Source organism: Balearica regulorum, chromosome 6 (assembly GCF_011004875.1).
Source record: "Balearica regulorum gibbericeps isolate bBalReg1 chromosome 6, bBalReg1.pri, whole genome shotgun sequence".
Taxonomy (NCBI): domain Eukaryota; kingdom Metazoa; phylum Chordata; class Aves; order Gruiformes; family Gruidae; genus Balearica; species Balearica regulorum.
The window spans coordinates 38483234-38503858 of NC_046189.1; the positions used below are offsets into that span (position 1 = coordinate 38483234).

The following is a 20625-nucleotide window of genomic DNA, read 5'->3' on the forward strand; positions in this document are numbered from 1 at the left end:
ATAGTCTCTTTTTGCAGACCAAAGCTTTTTGTTGTTGTTGTTGTTTTCATATTATCTTGGAGATTTGTTTTTTTGTTGTTTGTTTTTTTTTTTTTTAAGGTTTTTCTTTCCATTGTAATATATAAAGTAGCCTGAATGTAGCTTGTGAAAAATTGTCCCAATATCTTTGTACTGTGTTTTACATTGCATTTCTCAGAGGAAGAAAAATAAGACTGAGAGTATGGTAAGTTTGGGGGGCCTGATTCTGCTCTTACTGTAGCAAATAGCAAAAGTCCCGTAAACTCTCTCAGCACTCAGGGAATTTTTATTTATTTATTTATTTAGACTTCTCACATATCTTTAAATGATAATTTGTCAGACAAAACAAAAAAAAGTGAATATGAGCAGTGACAGAGACTTAGTCTACGTCTCTTTTCAAACCTTAGAGAATCCTGAATAACCTCTGTTTTGTTAAAGGCTATTTAAACTATTAAAAAAATGTGAAAATATCTGCTGTAAAATCTCACTGAATCGAAGCTCGCATTTAAATGCTGTAGATTGGATTGCTTCTAAAATATGTATTCAGAACTTTTTTTTTGGCCCCTTGAGATCAAGCAATTATGTGGAATTAGAAAAATCATATTATTCACTTACTTATTAGTAGTCTAAGCACAAACTGTATTGTCAGTTTTCTGCCTTTGGCTTTCTGTGCCCTTAATGTTCACACAAGTATCGTAGCCAGAATTATCGGCAGCTAGAGCCAAAATTGCTTTAAAAAGGCATGAGAACTGGTAATGACACATTGTTAGCAGTTAACAGGTGGTCGTTTCATTGTCCAGTTTGACTGCGGAGCACAGAGAAGATATGTGCAATATCTGCAAGTGTGTTTATAAAGTTCTTACAAAGTTTAACGAGTTTATAATTTTATAGCGCTCTTGTATTATTGACTACTGCCGATGCCAGATCCAAACAAAGGAGATTTTTTAAAGATGGCTTAAAACTCCTCCAATTTAACGCGGAAGACGAGCAAGTGATGTGTTAGCAGGCTACTCCCCCTGCCACCCCCCGATAGTCTTTAATGAAATAGTCAGACAGTTCAGACTCGTTTGTATTCACCTTCTCTACATTTTAAGGGCTGCAAAAAATGTCCAGTTTTAGACTTGGTACTGCTGTGTGATAGGAGGGGGGTTTATCAGCACAAGTATATAAAGGACAGGTATATTCTAACCACAGTATTGCAGCAATTTTAATTTAAAACTGGGGAGACTGTCCCTAGAGACTGAGCAGGAGGAATTCGGGTTTTATGTTTAATCCTCGCTTCTGCTTACACTACAAGGACAAATGGTAGTTCTCAGTTATGCTTTTTGAGTTGTAGACACTGGTTTCATTGAAAATTGGGCTCAAACTGCCAGGCTCAATTTCCAAAGTTCACAGAGTGTCCGTCATCTTGGTCACGCAGCTTTTCAGTGGCTTCTCATCCAGCTTGGATCCAACTCATGTTCTAATTGAAGTTTTCTTGAGCTAAGAAGAAACCAAGAATGGCCTTGGGGAACATTACCGAAATATGTAAAACTGTGATCCTGCTCTCAAATACATGGAAAAAGATTATTCTTTATTTTATGATGCCATCTATTTAATTGTTTTAATTTATGCAGCTCATCCTGGGCCAGAAAGAACGTGTTTTTCACCCTAGCAGCCTCCCCCATTAGAAGATATATACGTTTGGTGCAAGGAAGCTGCCTCGCAGCACTGCTTCTTCTTATGCGAATAAGTGGTTTTAAACAGATAATTTTTAAAATTAGTGGTAGATTTTGTAATTTCCGAGTAATTTCATTATCATTCAGATTGTAGTTTTGGGGCTTTTTTTCCCCTAAGGTTGCCAAAAGATCTCCTAATTAGTACCAATTATAATTGGATCTGCTGGTACGTTAATTTTATACCACGTGAAACCAGGCACCTGGGTTAGACTGAAAGCGGAGAAGATATCACGGCACGTGAGAGGTAGGGAAAGGATCTGTGCGTTGCAAGGTTCCCAGAAATCGTTCAGCTCTCCAAAAACCAGGAGACCAAGAGACCGTGTGTATGGACTACAGGAGCTGTCAGGACAGCCACGTTGTGGGCAACGAAGCCGACTCCATGCTCTCCGCTAAGCTCAGTGTTGCTTTTTCTGTCCGTGGTCGCTTTGTGGTTTGCATTTTGGCCATCGTCTTGGGGGTGTTGTCACTCAGGAGTGACCTCTTGTGGAAAAGCCTGGGCTGGAGTCGCTATTGATTGTCGGAGGGGATCAATTCCCCTCCTACTCCCCCTTTTCCGGATGGAAACAAACGGCTTCGCAGTAGGAAGAGTGCCCTTTGGCTACCATATCAATCTGAGGGCTGCTCTTGTCAAAATGCACAATCACAAGCTTGATAATGCAATCCATTCCCAAAGCACTATATTTCCAACCTGTTCTCCATCATTTCCTTATGGCGTCACATTTACTCAGTTCATCACATTCTTATTAATATTTTAGGTTTCCTTGAAAGTGATGGAATTCTATTTTTATTACAAAAGCAACAAGAATAAATACTAATTGTTGTCAGTTATTTCCTTATGTAGTGGGAACAGTAATCTGTTCCTCAGCTTTAGGTTGCCAAAGCAAAATAATTAAATATTTTAGACATTTAAAAAATCTGTGATATTAGATAAATGCAATTTGATCTCCTTGTTTGCCACATAAAAGCTGGAACTGCCTGAATTGATAAGATTGAATTGCATTACTTTTATTGTTTATACTCGCATATTTTTCTTATCTTCAAGAACACTTTACTTAAAACCCGGTGGTTAGTCATGTAGCCCTGCGATGATGGATCCTGGAAAATCTCCTCCATATTTGAATTCTAGCTTGGGGAGCCACAACTCAGAGCATCAAGATTTAAATAAAAAAATAATATATATACACATATGTGAAAAGGAAGTCTTGGAGTGTTGTGCAGTGTTACTGCTATTCACGACCACTTTAGTGTCTCAATAAGAGCAGTCGGGGATCAGGGTGTCATTGTGCCAGACACAATGCGACATCGAAGGAAGACAATTCCAGCTCTCAGCCTGAATAAGGACAAGTTACAACAGGTGGAAAAAGCGGACAAAAGCGGGGGGGTGGAAGGAAAGGTTGACAGCAAAGCCGACACGTCATGCATATTAAACAGCAGGCTTGAGATTCCTTTCCGCTCTTCGTTAGGATTGGGGTCTTAGCCCCGGCACCCTGGCCACCGGCCAACTCAAATAACGATATTTTCCTTACCTAAATTCCTCTTGCACTTACAACTGGGAGCCATGGGTCGTTTTAGTCCCAAAGGGCGATGTGTTGTTCTGGGATGCCACAGCCCTCGCACGCTTCCCTGGGGAACGGCCGCAGGGCCACGTCTGGGGAATATACCTCCTTGTGTCTTTTTAATCAAGGAAAAAATAATAACCTCTGGATCATAATTTTGATTTGCCTTCAGAGGTATTTGCTACAAAGGCATCAGGGCTCTGAAATCTGCTTCGGTGTCTTAAAAGACACAATTTAAGTCAGGCCGCCCCGTTCCTTGTATTTAACCAAGGACTGTGTGTGTCCTTTAAAATTGCCCAAAGTTGCTTTTCTCATTTCAGTCGCTTTACTTCAGAAGGCTGAACTTTGAAACTCAAGGCACGGCATGTAGATATTCCTAAGTAATTGTTAAAACATCCAGAATCATCTCTGAATGCACTTTGTTAGAGAATTAAGACCGTACAATGTGTGTGGGGAAAAAAACAGCAGTAGAAACCCATTTTGGTCTCTTAGTGGACGTTATGGAAGATCTGGAGAAGTCAGTGAGGCTTTAACCCCTTCTGGCTCTGCATGGTGCTTGCTCCTTCCCTGGCTAAAGCTTCTTCCGAGGGTTTGCTCGAGGGTTTAAAGTTTGTCCCCGCACACGACTGGATATTTCTGTGGCAAAGGCTGGGTTGCTGAGGCTATTGTTTCTCTGCGGAGGGAAGGGCTGGTTACCAGGGCACACACACACGTATTTGCACGGCTTCAGCTGCGTAATAGCAGGAGGAAAAAAAAAAGCCATAAACTTCTTTTGCTGAAAGCATCGTTTAGCGTTCCTAGAAAAAGGCCACCTAATTACAGGCAGTGCTGAGAGAGGAGCCTGCGTGATTTTTCTCTCTTCCTTTCCAACACGTGAAGAGGCCGGTAGGTTGGGAGACCATGTCTTGGGATGTAGCGAGAGGTTTTACTGCCTCAGCCAAATGCATCGAGAGCTGGATTCTGCAGTAGCTACCGGAGTCCTTCACCCACGTAGGGTTGCTTCTGTGATAAGGGGGCTAATTAGAGCAGCAGAAGTGGGAAATCACTCCATTTCTTTGTTAGCTCTCATGTCTGAATTCTTTCCGCTTCCCAGCCCATTTATTTCAGTTAGATGTGAAGTTCAAAGCCAAATGGACGGTATTTAGGGAGTATTATTACGTTACAATGATAGCATTATATATAGGTCAATTTTACTACTTTTAATAAAACCAAGAAATATAAAGCACTAATGTATATTAGTGCAGCATTACCAATGACAACGATTAAAATAGAGAGCAAAACTAAAACTATATGCAAAGATGCAGTTTCCTACTGCAGTGTTAATTTTGTCACTCTGCAGCTTGTATGTTTGTGGCATTTATTTTTATTGCATCAACAAGAATGCAGTCGGCTTTAGATACTGAAAAAAGCCCACAAAAAGAAAATGCAACATGCTGTTTATGGAGGGTGGGAGCAGTCATTTGGACTGTAGGGACTAAATTTATTTTTTGGCTTATTTTTATTCTCATGTTTCTCTGCATCATTTACTATAGGTGTGCTTTTTTCTTAAAGCTTAGAAAAACACTGATTCAGCAACAAAGAAGTAATAATGTTGGCATTTTGGAAACAAAACATGCCAAATTCAGAAACAAATTGTGTCACTTCCATTGATAATAGGGGATTATGTTGCATCCAAAATCACAACTGGCTATGACTAGTTCTCAACAAAAAAAAAAAAAAAAAAAAAAAAAAAAAGGATTTTTTAATTAATTTGAATATTCTGTTTCCATCAATTATAATATAATGTTTCCTTAATTCTTTGTTTTATTTCTACTTCACTTTCCAAAATCCTTCCAGAGTTTACTATTTGGGTTGAAAAAGCATATTTTTAAATTGGGCATAACCAACTTCCATATAAACGTTTGGCAGGGAAATCAGTGCATGTTCACTTAATTCATTTTTATTGAACCAAGTCCAGATTTTAGTCAGGAAAAAGTTAGATATTAATCATATCTGAGCAGGATCATTAAATTTTCCTTTACCTACTAGAACAGCAGGGTCATTATAGAACCATGAGAAGTTAGCTCACTTATTAATCTTTACAATTACATAAAAGTGATCATTTTTATAGTACTTAAGAGTAGCTCTTACCCATTACGTGAAGAGTATGTGGGAATATTACAATATAATATAATGTATTATTATAGATGTGACCTGTGACTCATTGGTCTGCTCACTGACACACAACTCTCTGGAAAAGTTATCTGTTTGAGCTTGGATAATCTTTAATTGTTTCATAGTCCTTGTGCTCATTGATGGCACATACTTGTAAATAGAGAGCTAGTCACCGAGTTATTAATTACCTCATTATTACTTAATTATCACTATTGCATACTTCATTTTTATGGGGAATTATATCATAAAAGAAGGTATTTTATACTGCCCACCACAGTTAAGTATGAATGACAGTGATAGCTAATGTAAGATTGAGTTAGTTAAAGAAAATCAATCAGAAATCCTCACTATAGATTACTATCCGGTTTCTTCTGCCTTTTCCAGCAAACGCTTCTCATCTTTGACTTTGAAACCCAACAGTTTAAACTGGGTTCTTGTTTCAGTGGACTAATCCCCTTTCATAAATCATGTTCAAGTGCTGAAATAATTTGCACATCGTTTAAAGAGTATTTGCTTTGAAACATTCACCTCAAGCCCTTTTGTATATCCTTTCTCTCTAAAGATTTGTAGTATTTGTTTTGTTCTCTGAGGTATAAAAGACCTGGGTAAACTTTATTCCTGTTGTTTCAAGATTAGTGAAATAAAATGCATATTTATTCAACTGGGACTGAAAGGAGCTTTAGTAAAGACGATCATGCATAGGACCCATGGGAATGCTATAATACAAAATGTCTGTCTTAAAATCTCTTTAGGTTTGTTCAAAACACTATTAAAGGACTTAAGTCTAAAGAAGAAAAAAAAAAAAAAAAAGGGTTACAAATCCATATTTCTTCTTTGTTCCAAAGAAGGGAGAGACATCATATATTTTTCTTACCAAAATAAACTCTTACATGTGCTCTCAAGATAAATTTGATATGGAGGCAGGTAGAGACTGTATAGCCATGATTACTATAAGTTTTTTCCTACTGAACTACATCTCCTGACACAGTGTTGAAGAAAACTACATTTTGGAAAAATGTGTAGTAGTTGTTTCAGACAGGCACTTGCTTCAGAAAAAGCAATCATGAAGAAATCATGAGCATTTGAGGCATTACTGGAGTCAAGCAGTTGTGCCCTTTCCGTGTACTAAAAGTGAGGTTGATTCCCGTGATATGAGAAAAAGATATTTACTCCATCACTTTTAAGACCAACTATCCAACGTGGCTTGCATTGGTTTGGTGCAGTCTCGTAATTCCTTGTCAAGTAGATCTTCATTTCCATTAGGAACTAAAACTAAATTTTGAAGTATTTTGTACAAAATGTCATTATTTTTATAGTTTGAAGCAATAGACAATGCAGACAGATACATCTGCTTGACTCTCCATCATCTGTGTTGTCAGTATATCTCATTTTTTTTACATCTCCATATTTCACCTCCACAGGGAAAGAACATAGGCTGACAACTGATAACACCTAAATAAATGCAGGCATTTTCACTGCAACGGGAAATGTTTTAGACTACTCCCTTTGGAGAGAGGTTGGAATTAGAGCTTCTGAGAGGGACTTGCTGAGCTTTGTTCTTTGGGAAGGAAGAGCCAGCCCAGCTTTCCATCACTCCTGTGAACCTAATTCTGAAGCCTCTTGTGGTAATTATTGAAATGACTACCCTGATTACAAGTTTGTAGCCAGAAAAAAATGATTCTCACACTACATTGTATTCTGAGGTTTCACTACTATTTATAACTAATCCAGATGCAATCCTCCTGGTACTTTGGGAGGAATGTGACAGAAATAAGGAGGGTTTTAGGTTATAAAAGTCTAAATTAAGCTCAATTAGAGAGACTATAAATCAGGCTCTAGATAGGAATACCTGCTGCCCAGAATCACTTTTTTTTCCCCATGGTGAAATCATGTAAATGTTTGTACCTTCCAGGCTGGAGGATGTATTTCATTTAAATTGTGATCTCCAATCCCTAATATTTGAGGAGCAACTTAATGGCTGAAAGCATGGTATTGTCTCCTAGACAGGGCGTATTAACACTTGAAAAAGGAAAGTGCTTCATAGGATCTCTTATTTTTGCACCAGCTGCCTACTGACATGGCAGATAAACAGATCTTGCCTCTGAGAGCCAAAGGGTGGAATACCACTGAAGGGTTAAATGCTGTATTGTTTCTCAATTAAGTAAAAGGTTCCAACTAGCTGGCTTTAAATATTGATGCTGAAGAGAACGCTATGACATATGAGCAGCTTCCCTCACCACCAAGGATATTTGGCTCCATTTAATTAATTCCATTGGCCATTGTCTTAAGTGTGCCCAGGATTCACCCAAGAGGAATTCACTTGCGTTACTGTTATTGAAAAGTGTAACATAGCATTATCTGCCTCAGACAGACTTTTTTGTAGCATTGAATCAATTCCCCAGTTCTTGAAAACAACTACTTCATTTGATTCCTTTCATAATTAATGAAATTCAGTAGTAATGCTTTTGCCCCTCAGCTCATGCTGGAAGAATGTTCCAAAACTTCAGTTTTCAAGCTGAAAGCATTCTTATTTTCAGCCTAAACGGGCTTGTGGTACGAATGTGTTCTCGTGTCAGTGTTTAACTAGCTCTTTATTTTCAGTACATCTTTTCTGTCCCAGGTGTACCAACCCAAATAGAGTTACAGACAGCAGTCTTATTCCTTCTCCTGCTTGATTTGGTAGACTAAGCCAACCAAGATTTGTAGTCATCCTTCTTATGATAGGCTACTGCTCTTTTTTCCTGATCATCTCAAACAGCCCTTTTCTGAATCTGCCCCAGTTTCAGTCCATATTTCTTGCACATGGATATTCAAGGCAAGGTCTTCCCACAGCAGTGGGAAGTGAAATTCACTCTTCCATATGGAAATGGCTTTCCTGATACAGCCTAGGGACAGTACTATTCGTTTCATGGACACTTTTTTTAGACATAAAAAGTAAACAACCAGAACATGTAGATCCTGCTGTCCTCTAATCTTTTGCAACCAATGCATTCTTCATGAAAACCAAAGAGTAACCCTTCCTTAAGCTTTTTTATAGCATATCTCTTGTTCCTACATGAGATAACAGTATTTGCAATTAATTTTTAAGGTGTTCAATTTATATGGAAAGGTAACATTCTTATAAAACTGAGCAACTCTTTTCAAACAGCACATTTAAAATAAATTAAAACAATTTAAAATACTCTGGTGCTAATACACTTAAAAAGAACCTTTGGAGAGAAAAAGGCCTATCATCATGAAATTCATGAAGACACCTTGTCCAGAACACACAAATAGTTTAAGAAGCATGCAAGTATGAAGCCCTGCTAGGAAGACTATGTCTCTGTATGTAAAATTTTATAGGTCATGTATGTTGCAATGACATAGCGACAGTACGTTTTAGAACTTCACTTTTGCTGAAGAAGGTTATACTCCAGTCCGAGGACCCAGAGCCAGAAGGGAAGGTCATCAGATGTAGGTGGGTCAGAAAAAGAGAGCAGCCAGATGCAGGCTTGATCATTTGCCATTTAGCAGGCTTTGAGGTACAAAAATATAAATCAGAGGAAGTTACCCTTTAGCTTGGTGGGTACTTGTAAAAAAAGACTTCATTCAAGGTGCAGGAACATGTGGCTTGAGTCCACGTCGCTCCGTGCTTGCTCTTTCTAGGAGAGACAGGTTGTGTCCTAATCAGATAAAGCATTTCCTCAGATCTTCTCTGGTCAATTTGTGATGCCTGGTGTTGTTAATGTGTGTGTCTGATACAAACTTATGGTTATATGCATCCCACCAGCCTGGTGCTTTTAAAACATCGTGGTGAATGTGTCTGATATGTAGACATGTAATATAACGCTTGAAGGCAAAATGCCTTATGGGATGAGAGTTAAAGGGGAAAATTATATATATATATAGCCAAATAAACTTGGTGCTGTCTTGTCCATAATACCTTTTGGGTGGAGTCTCTGGAGTAAACTGGCTCCTGAACAGCACATAGGTTTTCTCTTGAGAAGAGATAGCAGGAAAGACCAGAAAGTTGACTAAAAGTTAAGTAGTGCAGGTGATAATCTCAAGATTACTCTTTGACTGTCTTCTATCCAAGTTGTAGATACATTCAATTAAATCAAAATTTTTGTCTCATTGCTACGGTTTGCAAGAAGTTCAGAAGTTCTGTTCTTTCAAAAATAAGCTTTGTATATATTTTTGTGTGCAAACATATGTATAGTATCTTTCTTGTCTATGTAAAATTGAAGGTGATTGTTTTAGGGTGCTATAATGCTCCTACCTTCCTTTCTTTGTATGAAGGTGTTTCAGTTGACATGTTTGAATGAAAATCCAAAGATAGCACTAAGCTTTAATTTAGAAATAATGAAAACACTCTAATACCTGAATAGTTATATAATGTTGTGTGAAGATCATTGAGTATGATGGTCCAAGAGTAGTACTGATATTAAGGCACAATTACAAACAGTGGGATACTTAGTCCAGAAAACTAAATAAGCAGAATTCACCTTTTCCAAACAATTTTCTATTTGGAATTCATCTGTAGCTGTCCCTGCTCAAGTTACAGGTCATTCATAATAATAAAGCTTTCTAATTCTGTGACAGAATATTCATAATGTCTTTAAAATACTCAGCTAGATAATGGTCCCCAGGATCAGGACAGCAAGACTTCAAAAGGCAGAGTCCTCTGATCTCCAGTTTCCTTATTCTCTCTAAGCTTGGAAGGTTTCAACTATCAAGCGTAGATTAAATTTTATTGGTTGATAGTCTAATTGCATTTGTATTATCTTTCCCCTTAATATTATTTCCTTTTCTCTGTACTGGATTTCATCCAAATATTGCTACTTCCATGAAGCAGTTTTCTGAAAATGTTTTGCTTTTGCTTTGATGCTTAACTGCTTAACACGTGAGTGCTGCAATAAGGTGCTGGTTCCTGATAATAGTTTTCCTCCTGTAAGGAAAATTTTCCACAATCTTCTGTGGTTTGCTTATATTTGATAGAGCTCTTCGGTTGAGGCTTTTCATGGACAAGATAAGGTTTGGTTAAACATCTGAACTTTTGAATGTTTATCTGAACTAGATTCGACCTCTAAATTTGTCCATCATTAGTTATTTTGCTTTTCTTTTTAGAGACTAAATTATGCTATTAAATATGTTCTAAAGTAGGTTAAGTCCCTGTGCAGTTTGTCAGCTGGAACATTAATTTTAAAGCTAAAACAGTCTTCTGTTGTATCTTTTTAACATTTTGTCTGAGTTTTAACCATGGCTGGTCACACATAGGGTCAGTGCACCCAGGCAAACCCCACATGAAGTTGATCGAAGTTTCTCAGAGTTGTTGTAATGACTGTCCTGATTTTATTTCAGGAAAAGGTCGTGATATACAGTAATTTTTGCCTGCTCAGGCAGTTTGTTCCAGTGTAGCTGTTCTGGAGACTGTGTCTCTGAAGGTCTCCCCGTCCAAGCCCCTACACAAGGGTCAAGTGGACTTGGGTTCCCAGATACCTGCTGCAGCAAACCTGTTGCACTAGCAGCGTAGAACATGTTCATTTCTAGGGTCCCAGTTACTCATGCCTTCAGCTGATCACATCTACGTGTCCTCTTTGGCCTCATGTCTTAACTGTACCAATGCAGACCTTACCCCCTTGCTGCCTGTGTGATGAGAAGGAGCCACCATCAGATTGTAGCTGCCCTGGTGAGGGAGAGTGGGTGGGTGCTGCAGAAAGCCAGGAGCCTTGTTCCCAGACCACCTTGGCCAAAGCTGCACTCGCTAGCACAAGGAAGAGAGAAGGCAACGTATAGTTTCTATCTGCTGTTACACAACTGAACTGTATGACCTGATCTTTACTAGAAGACCAACTTCTGATAAAGTCAATGCTAAAAAAGCCCACACCTTACTTAAACACACTGGAATCAGAGATTTCAGGCAAACAGTCAAATTTACAACATAAATTATTGTAACATAATACATGGCTAAATATACCAGCAGCTTCGTTCTGGGCTTTCCTTTTCCTCCTGCAATTGCTCTGTCTCAGCCCAAGAAAGGTGCTGACCCATCGCATATCTCGCAAGGCACCTTCTCCCACCGACAGCCTGCACAGGACGGGCTGGCACAGAAGCTATAGCCTCCATTTGCTTTGCTTCATGGTTTTAGGTTTATTTTAGGCAGCTCCTAAAGCACCTTTAGTGAAAGTCTTTCCCTTGTCCTCACAGTGCAACTCTGACGCTACCTTGTAAGAAAAGAGCTGTAACTGCTGAAAAGTTTGAAAATCGATTGTGTTTTAACAAATGGAAATCATTTCTATGGAAACATAAAATGAAGTTGATGGCAGTAAAGGTCACTTTGTCTAAGGTTTATATTTATGTGAATATAGATGTTGGAGATTCTTACCAGAACTTTCACTTAAGGTAAGAAGTAAAAAGGATTCTTAAATCCATTGACTTATTCTTTTTTTTTTTAAATGAGCTCATGGGTGATCTTTTGTTCAGTTATACTTACTCTAATGATTTACTTGAGGTAGAGATAATTTGATAAAGTAGAGTTGACATATAAACAGAGTACAGCAAATGGATTTCAGATCTTTGGCTAGATATTTTTGATTACTTTAAAGATAATGGGTGTGCCTTTCTCTTTCATAAAACATTCACATCTACATTCACTGCAAAGTACTAAACTTGCTGTATTAAGAAAGAAAAATGTACTGGAATTTGTGGTTTGAAACAACAAATACACAGATGAATGTCACTACCGTTTCTTATTGAAAATAAACAATTTTAACATGGTTTTCATAAATTATGCACTAAGAATTAATTTTATCCTTTATTGTATGAGAAAAATTAGAAGTTCATCATGGGTCAAAAAATATAAGGTTATGAATATAATTGGAATCTGAGTGCCATGGAAATATTAAAATTTAGAATAATTTACTCTGTAAATTTAGAAGTACAAAATATAATTGATAAGAATCTCAATAACAAGAAAATTCTTTGGTATGGTATTCTTTCTGGAAAGGTCTCATAAGATTGGATCTGAATAAAAGATTCAACAAGGTATCCAAGTGCATGTCTAAATTTAAATATATGAATCATTTGTATGACTGTTAACAAGGGTGATACAAATACATAAATACCAAGTCTCCCTTGTTCTCTACAGATAATTAGTTTGTTTTCCAAAGCATAAGGCAGGATTTTATGTAGGTTTTGAAGTTAAAATTGCACACATGGCCAGCAGTACCCAGTCACTCAGAAGGGCTTTCTTTTGGCATAACAGTCTCTCTGGTGCTCCTGGTAGAAAAAGGAACCATATAATTTTCTTGTCCTTTTGTCTGAGCAATTTAGTGTAATGATGAGTATTCATATTATTTGCAAAAGGTTGAAAAGGGTTTTTTAGACTGACTCCATCAGGAGGTAAGCATAAAGACTTGAAAGTTATTGACGTATATTCCACAACAGAAGAAAACAGAACTCCATATTCTAAAAAAAAAACCCCTGAATGCATTACTTGTTGTAAATTACTTGTTCAACTCGATCTCCAAACAGTCTTCAGTTCCTTGCTCTGTCTTCCTCATCCTTTAATTTTATGTTTGTTTTCTTTTGGGAAGTCTGCTTAAATAATATTTTTGGTTTATATATGTCACCTTCAAAAGTCATTAATTCAAATATTCCCATTTTTTCCCTCTATAACTATTGTATTTTATATAAGAGAGATGAGACTGTATGGCCGAAAACACTGGAACAGGGCAGCACTGAGTCACCCGAGTAGCGAAGGGCAGGGCCACTCTTCAACTCTTATGTGTTAGACCATCCAAGTTACTGAGTATTTTCCTGGGAATTTTAGCAGCCCTCTGTAAAGGGAAGAAGTACACCAAACACAAAAAGCCTCTCCATCACGCTCCTGGCTTTCGCCTGCATTCATCCGTAGTTGTGTCGCTCTTTACCTGCAGATTTACAGACAGCAGCTGCCGAAGGAGGCTCGAGGGTGGACAAGTGCTCAGTGATCTGTGCTCGTCCAAAACTGCCCTCCTCAGTTCGAGGAGGATAAAGGACTGCAGCTACTTTTTGCAAAGAGACAGTGTCAGGAGTCCTAATCCCTGAGACGGGCTCAGAAAGACCAGTTTCCCCTTCCCAAGCACGCTGTACTCTCTCTTCCTAGAGCCTGAACAGCCTGACTTTGTGTACTATGGCAGATTTGATCCGAGTCCCACATGTTTTACATTAGATGAACATAAACTGGTCATACTGTATGAATAAAACTAACTCATTGATTTCTGGCATTGTGGGTTTTACATTCAAGTTAATTGTGTACAATAGCATTTCTAATGTTGTGACAATACCAAAAAAATTGTGGAAAAAAAGGCTTGGCGTGTCCTGGGTGATCTAGTCCAGTCCCTCCTGTCACAAGGTACCGTGTTCTGTGTCCTCTTTCATGAATTTATTAAGCTTCATCTTAAATTCTTTTAGTTTTATTTGCCACCATGACTTCTTTGAAAGGGTGTTTTAGAACTTATTATGGCCAGTTTATACTCATTTATTCTCGTGCCAACATTGTTCTTCAGTTTAAACAGCTCTTCTCCCTCCCCGCTGTCCTCGTCTCCTGCTCCTTTTCCCACCCCCACCAGCAAATTCATAGAGAACAATCACAGCCTTTCTCAGCCATTTTCGAGGTGGCCAAATGTGCCAAGCTCCCTGTCTGCTTTCAAAAGTTAGCAGCCTGTTCTCCCGGTGCTTCTCAGGGCTGCTGTCTGCACCTTTCCCGGCGTGAATGCCCATCTCACACACGAGTGTCCCAGGTTGCACGCTCATAAGAGAGAAATATTTTGTATTAATCCTTCTCTGACCATGCATTGGGTAGTATTAGGTCTAGTCTGGTTTCTTCAGCTTCTAGTCTCAAAGTCACCAAGATTTTGCCTGGTATCTCGATTCTTGTCTGAACTGATGATGCTTCCCAGCCTTGAATCACCAACAAGTATTTTTTTGAATGCTCCTCCTTTTTCTGTTGAAGTCATTAAAGAAAACACAAAGATCAGTTCCAAGAATATTTCAGGACCTGCACTGGTAACTTTCTTTCAGTACAGTAGTTCTCCTTTCAACAAAGCTCATTTTAATACCTTATTTAGTCACTTCACAGTTATTGTTTTAGTTCTCTCCATCTTCTCTAGTTTAACTAATAATTTCCCATTTGGCATCATACCAAATACACAACTGAAGTCCAGACAGATTTGGTCTATTGCATTTTCCTTTTCTAAAAAAACCAAAACCAAACCTCATTTATTTTATTACAGAAAAATATCAGGTTAGTTTGGTATGATCTTCCTTTATAAATCCTATATATACTCAGAAATGTTGCTTTACTTTTCTAAATATTTATGGTATAAATACCACTAAGAAAAGCTGGGGTGGGGGGGGCTGCCAGTTTGTTTCACAATGTAGGCGCGTAGTGATATTTAACACACTATTCATTTATTTCCACTTATTATTAGTGGGGGACAAAATTTTTTAAAAAGTTTATATGCATCAGAGCATGATGCAAAATATGAATTATATAGTCATTTTATTGAATCTTTACTGCTAATGCACACAAATTTCACAAAGTGTAATGACACTACTGAGCACTTAAGTTGTTAGGCTGTCATATTACAGAAAAATTATTCGTGCTATATAATCACTGTTTTCTTTTTCCTATTGTTTATTTCTGAGCTGGCTTCATAAACATTTGCAACTGCAGTTACACTTGCAAATATCTGTATAAGACCATAAACCTGAACGACTTTGGGTCTTTTGCTGCCCATGCAAACAAAATCTTCCTAGCATCTCCTGACTGGCGATACTGGCGATCTGTCACCTGATGCTGCAGTTCTTGGCTCTATGCTTTGTAGTCATAAAGTCTGTAATTTTAAAGCTTATCATAAACCTAGAGATTAGGGATAATGCCTGATTTCTGCATTTTAGCCACCAAGCATTTGTGTCGTGCCTTTAAGTAGACCATGTATCTGCCTCTCATTTTACAAAAAAGGTACAGTAATTGTAGTGTAGGGATAACTCATGAGACCTGTCCAGGAACTTCACTAAGGGATAAAATGGGATGACTGACAAAAGTCTTTAGCTCAATAAAGCAGGTGAAGTGAATTTTTTATCTTTAGTGGGCAAACCTTATTGACTCCATCTCAGAGCATCAAAAAGGAAAGGAAGGAGGTAGGCACTTGGTTTTGTCACTCTCAAAATTTTGGTGCTAGTTGAAAAACTGACCATTTATACAGGAAATAATGCATGCTGCTCCTTCTGTAAAGGACTAGCAGTAGTTTCATATCTACTGCAGGCCAAAAACATCTGGAAAAAAAAAAAAAAAGTTAAATTCTGAGTTCCAATGAAATCCAATAAAACTTAAGGTCATGAGTCATTATATATCCTTAAATTACAGTGTCTCCTGGAAGGCAGGCATCATCATGTGCATTTAAAGATCTGTTTCTTCAGGAGGATGAGACACTCAGCAATTAAGCATTCCCATTACCTGAAATTAATTAATTAAGGTCTTTAATATTTTCACACACATGTGATAGTTCTGCTGTTAGACTGGCACTTTCATTATCCAAAGTCATAGAGACCCACCTCTACCTCCTCTTTTGCCATCTCAGCTTGGAGTCAGTCCTGCAAGATCCTGCTGAGGACTCAGGATTTGAGTCGGTAAAGCACTTAAGAGAATGATTAGTTCAAGACAACAGAGACAACAGTTAAGCCCACGGATCTGTTCATATGTATTTTAAGAAAGTTGCATCTACGATTTTGATCAGTGTATTCTGTGTTTTGAATCGTCAGGCTTGTCACTTTTAGTATTCCTTGGGAAAAGAATAATTAAATCCCAGTTTATGGGTGTTATCGTTATACTACAAGTCATGTCCGTTTCTAAGAACTTCCTGAAATTTTGAAATCCTCAAGAGTATTAAAAAATTTTTGCATATTCCAGACTAGTTGTGGGATTTTTTTTTTTCCTGAAGAACAAGGCTAATGGAAGAAAAGGTACTAACGTAACGCTATTTGAATCTCTTCTTGCCTTATCCACTCCCACAGCTGCTCTTCATTCTGTACAAGCCCTTTCCATCCAAATGAATCACATATGATAATTTTGGGTGTTATAATAAACAGATAGGCACCATAATAATGTATTTCAGTTAGGAAGAGGTACTTGGAAGAAATTGGTTTTGCTATACATATGATGTGAAGCAATCAATAGTGCTTTAGTCTGACAAGCACTGTCAATATCCATTGTCACAGTTCAGAAAGTCATTAATGGATAGTTCTTCAAAACCCAATGCTTTCAACGTGTTAGAAGTGTTCAGATACACTGTACCTGGCAGGAATTAATCATAGGTAAACCCTTGGGATTATGTATAAATGTTTTATAAATTAAGAGTGAAATAAAAGTCATTGGAAGGAATGTAAGATCACTTTATAGGGAGTTACAAAACCTTGCCAATAATATATGGGGCTGTCTAGAACATATTAAAACATTTTACTTTCTGAATCATTCAGGCTCGGCCCAGAACATCACTCCCAGGAAAAACAGTCTGCTAGAAATATAATGTCTAGGTACATGACTTCTGTTTTAGTTTCTCTACTAGATTCACAAAAGTCATCACATAAAATATTTTCATCCTTGCCCTGAAAAGCTTAGAGCCTTGCCTAGTTCTTTTAGTTGTGACCATACCAAAACCCTGGAGAAAGGCTTTTGTAACTTCACCTTGCAAATATGTTAGCCACTGCTTAATCTTGCTTAAGTTATAATATGATTACTCTCATTGCATCATATATACAATTTAATGCATTAAATTATAGCAAGCAATTCTTCATCCGTACATCTCAAAAATTCCACTGATCCTGATGCTACTATTTCTGCAGAACTGTGTGATTTAGAGGTAATGCATTAATTCTTTCCTTCCACCCATCTTCTTGTGTAAAAGCTCTTGTACAGACTTCATTTTGTGGGTTTGCATGATGCTCCCGTTGCTTAAATGTTATTAGGAATATTAAGGCTGGACTTGTGGCATTGAATAAGTAATCAAAGTATTTATACAGACACCCAAAACCAGACAGGACAGCTTTTTCTTGGTGTAATTTTTTGCAGAGAATTGAGTCTACAGTTATCCTTCCTAATTCAGCTGATGTTTATCCAACATTAAGGGCCAAAGATGTGTTCTTTCTTTTATGCCTAATGATGTGTTTATACTATTTTCTTTTTGAAGTCAATCTGTTATTGCGCTTCTCTAAAGTGATAAGCTGATGTGATTTAATATGGCTTAATTCTAGAGAAACTTGTATGATGAAAAGATCTTGCTATCTTTTTCATTTGTCCATTCATATCTTTCCCACCTGTGGAATAAATAGAGACCTAATAAAGTGACCAAACTCATCAGAAATGCTTTTCTAGATCTGAGCGCCCACCTTTATTTCCAGCCAGACGTGAGTCATCCAGTATTCAAATTATGTTTTTGCTGTTGGATTGAAGTGTCCTTGCACCTACTTACACTAGCAGGAGAAATGTAGCATAATATTGACCTCTGTTGGGTTCCTCTCTACATGTACCGTAAAAAGAGCAAGCATATGTTTCCTTTTTCTGTCTCAGAAGCTCTTAGTGCAATATAAGAAATACTTAATTGAAGAGTCTGTGCAAAGGGAGGGGAATTATCCTTCTGTTCTGTGTTGGTTTTGAAGCATTTATGTGGCTATGCCAGTGTGAGAAGCTTCAGAAATTGAGGATACAAGTTTATTCAGTGCAATGAATCAAATGGCACACCTCTGCAGTTTATGCCAGGGAACATGCAGTGGAAGAAGCAGTAGATTTTATTTCCTATTATTTTATACTTAGATCCTGAAGTATCCTATTTTACTTGTGTATGGAACTGCTTTCCACTTTTTCATATTGTTTGATGTTTGCCAGCTCTCTTTCATGGAGGATTCTTCTAGCCAAATCCAGAACCTGAAATTTAAAAAGGAAGGCACTCCAAAAAATATTTATTGTGGTTTTTGAGTTTTATAACTACTTTTTTTTTTTTTCTCTTGGAAGTAACATTTGGTCCTCTTTGTATTTCCAAATATAATAGCAAAGTCATTTAAATGTGGGGATATCGCGAGAAGAATGGTTTGGCAAGAGAAGGAATATTTCTAAATGAGATCCCAACAAGAATGTTTCTGGCTAAGCTCGGTTTTGGAACATGCTATCTAAACCCTTGAATTTCTGGGAGGCTTGGAGTTTCCCTCTGGTGACTCACACATGTTTAATAGAATAAAATAAGAAATTCATCAAGATTAGCTTTGCTGCTCTTTTTAACTATGTGCTATACAGTTCAACATAGGCCATACAAAAGTATCCACGACAATAATTATTCCTACCTCTAGATGTAGTTTTAACACCATAATTGCTGTTTCAGCTATGAAATGTCCAGCTGGGTTAATGTATCTTTCTAAACAGAGGGACCTTTACTCTGTTGTCACGTCCTAGATCCCCTATCCTACCATTGGCAGTATGACCGCATTCACTTCAGTTAAAATATCTTAACAAATCTGGTGTACGCTTAGAGCTAAACATGTACTTCAAGCAGGCATAAAACGCTTCAGGGTCCCGCAGAATGGGAAATGTGGCAAGCATCTTAAGGGACTTCAGAGGTGTTTTCGCCCCTGCATCATTTGCACTGGGGAAGCTTCACTGTAAGTCAGGAAAAAGCAAACCTAAATATGAATCGCTAGGGACAGAATGACCCTGAGCAACAAGAGAGTCCCCAAACTAAATACAATTCACTTCACTGTTTCAAAGTACCATTAAGATGCAGAATTAGAAACATCCATTTGTTGTTCTTTTTATAGCACAGCCAAGTGACTTGGAATTTTAGCTTGTCCCTGCCAAGGATTGCTCAATTTTGAACAAAAAGTCCTCCACTATAATGTTAAAAAAGCACCAACCATCAATTGAATGCTAATCTTTATATTCTATGATACATCATTCCAAGAATGCTACCATTAAAAAAATGTGAATTCTATTTTTCATAAGTGATGGATTATTGTACCAAGCTGTGTATTTTCCAGTAAAGTGTCCTTTTATTTGTCCTGTGTGATTACTAGTTTGTGGAAGTATGTGTGGGGTCATTTTAGTGCTGTGGGAAAATGGAGCACTCTTCTGTTAAAATCAGTAGTGAAATCAGAAGCAAACTATGCTCTGATCATCATAGGCATGTGTTTAAATATTGCTTTCCTTAATTGGCTATGTTCTATTTACTTAAAATGAACAATTTGGCAAGTTTTTCTCCCTTGACAACAGCAACGCGTAAACCATTTTATAAGTTTGGCTGTTAAAATCAGATTTGTAATGTAAACCACAATATTCCAGGGTTGTTACTGTTGCTCAACCGGTTATTTTAGCTTGCCATTGTTTTATAATTGTGCACCTTTAAATATTCTGGTTCTGTTTATAATTTATGCAAAACTCCTTGCTACAAAATAGCCCAATAATATTGATCATAATTTTCTTTTTGCTCTCGCTCTTCCCTTGGATCATCTGTGTGAAGATCAGTGCATTATAGGAGAGATTCAATCTGGAGGGGGAGATTAGAGCGCATCTCTGTAACCACGGTTAAACTATTCGGGGCAATATTTAGAAATTAGGGAAAATGGACCAATTCCTGCAAGTTCAGCTTGTGGAGAATACCGTGTTTTTGTTAATATATTTATTTATTTTCAAGAGAAGATGGAACGCTATTCTTTCCCCAGAAAGCAGAAGCCACCCTTCTGGCAGGTGGAGGTCCTCGCCAGGGAAGGCTGTACTGCTCTGACTGCCTCATTTTCCTGCTCAGCATTTTGGGGAATGGGCAGGGTGAGAGAGCCCAGGACACAAGATAAGAGTTATTCAAGGGTGGTGAGGCTGAGGTGATTTGTTAGAAAACTTTAAAAATCGGCTTGTTGAGGGATACCTTTCAAGAAGGTCTTCCCATGGCATCAGCGCTGCTTCTGGAGCATCCAGCCTTGAGTGCTGAGTTTCTCCTTCCTAGTAATACTGCCTATTTTGATAGCTATGATGGTGCCCTGTAAGCACCTCAGCAGAGAAAAAGTTAAATTTATGCCTTTGAAACTTCCTCCAGGGGATTTTCTGCAGCTGGGTTCTATGTCTTTTTGACACAGAGCAGGAATAAATTGAGCTCAAAATGTTTCTCAGTTTGGTAAAT

The 20625-nt window shown here is 37.8% G+C and overlaps 1 protein-coding gene across 2 annotated transcripts in view; it reads left to right on the top strand.

The window, feature by feature from the left end:
• ARHGAP15 (Rho GTPase activating protein 15) overlaps window positions 1-20625 on the top strand; it is a 333201-nt gene that overhangs the window by 172536 nt on the left and 140040 nt on the right. The window lies entirely within an intron of this gene.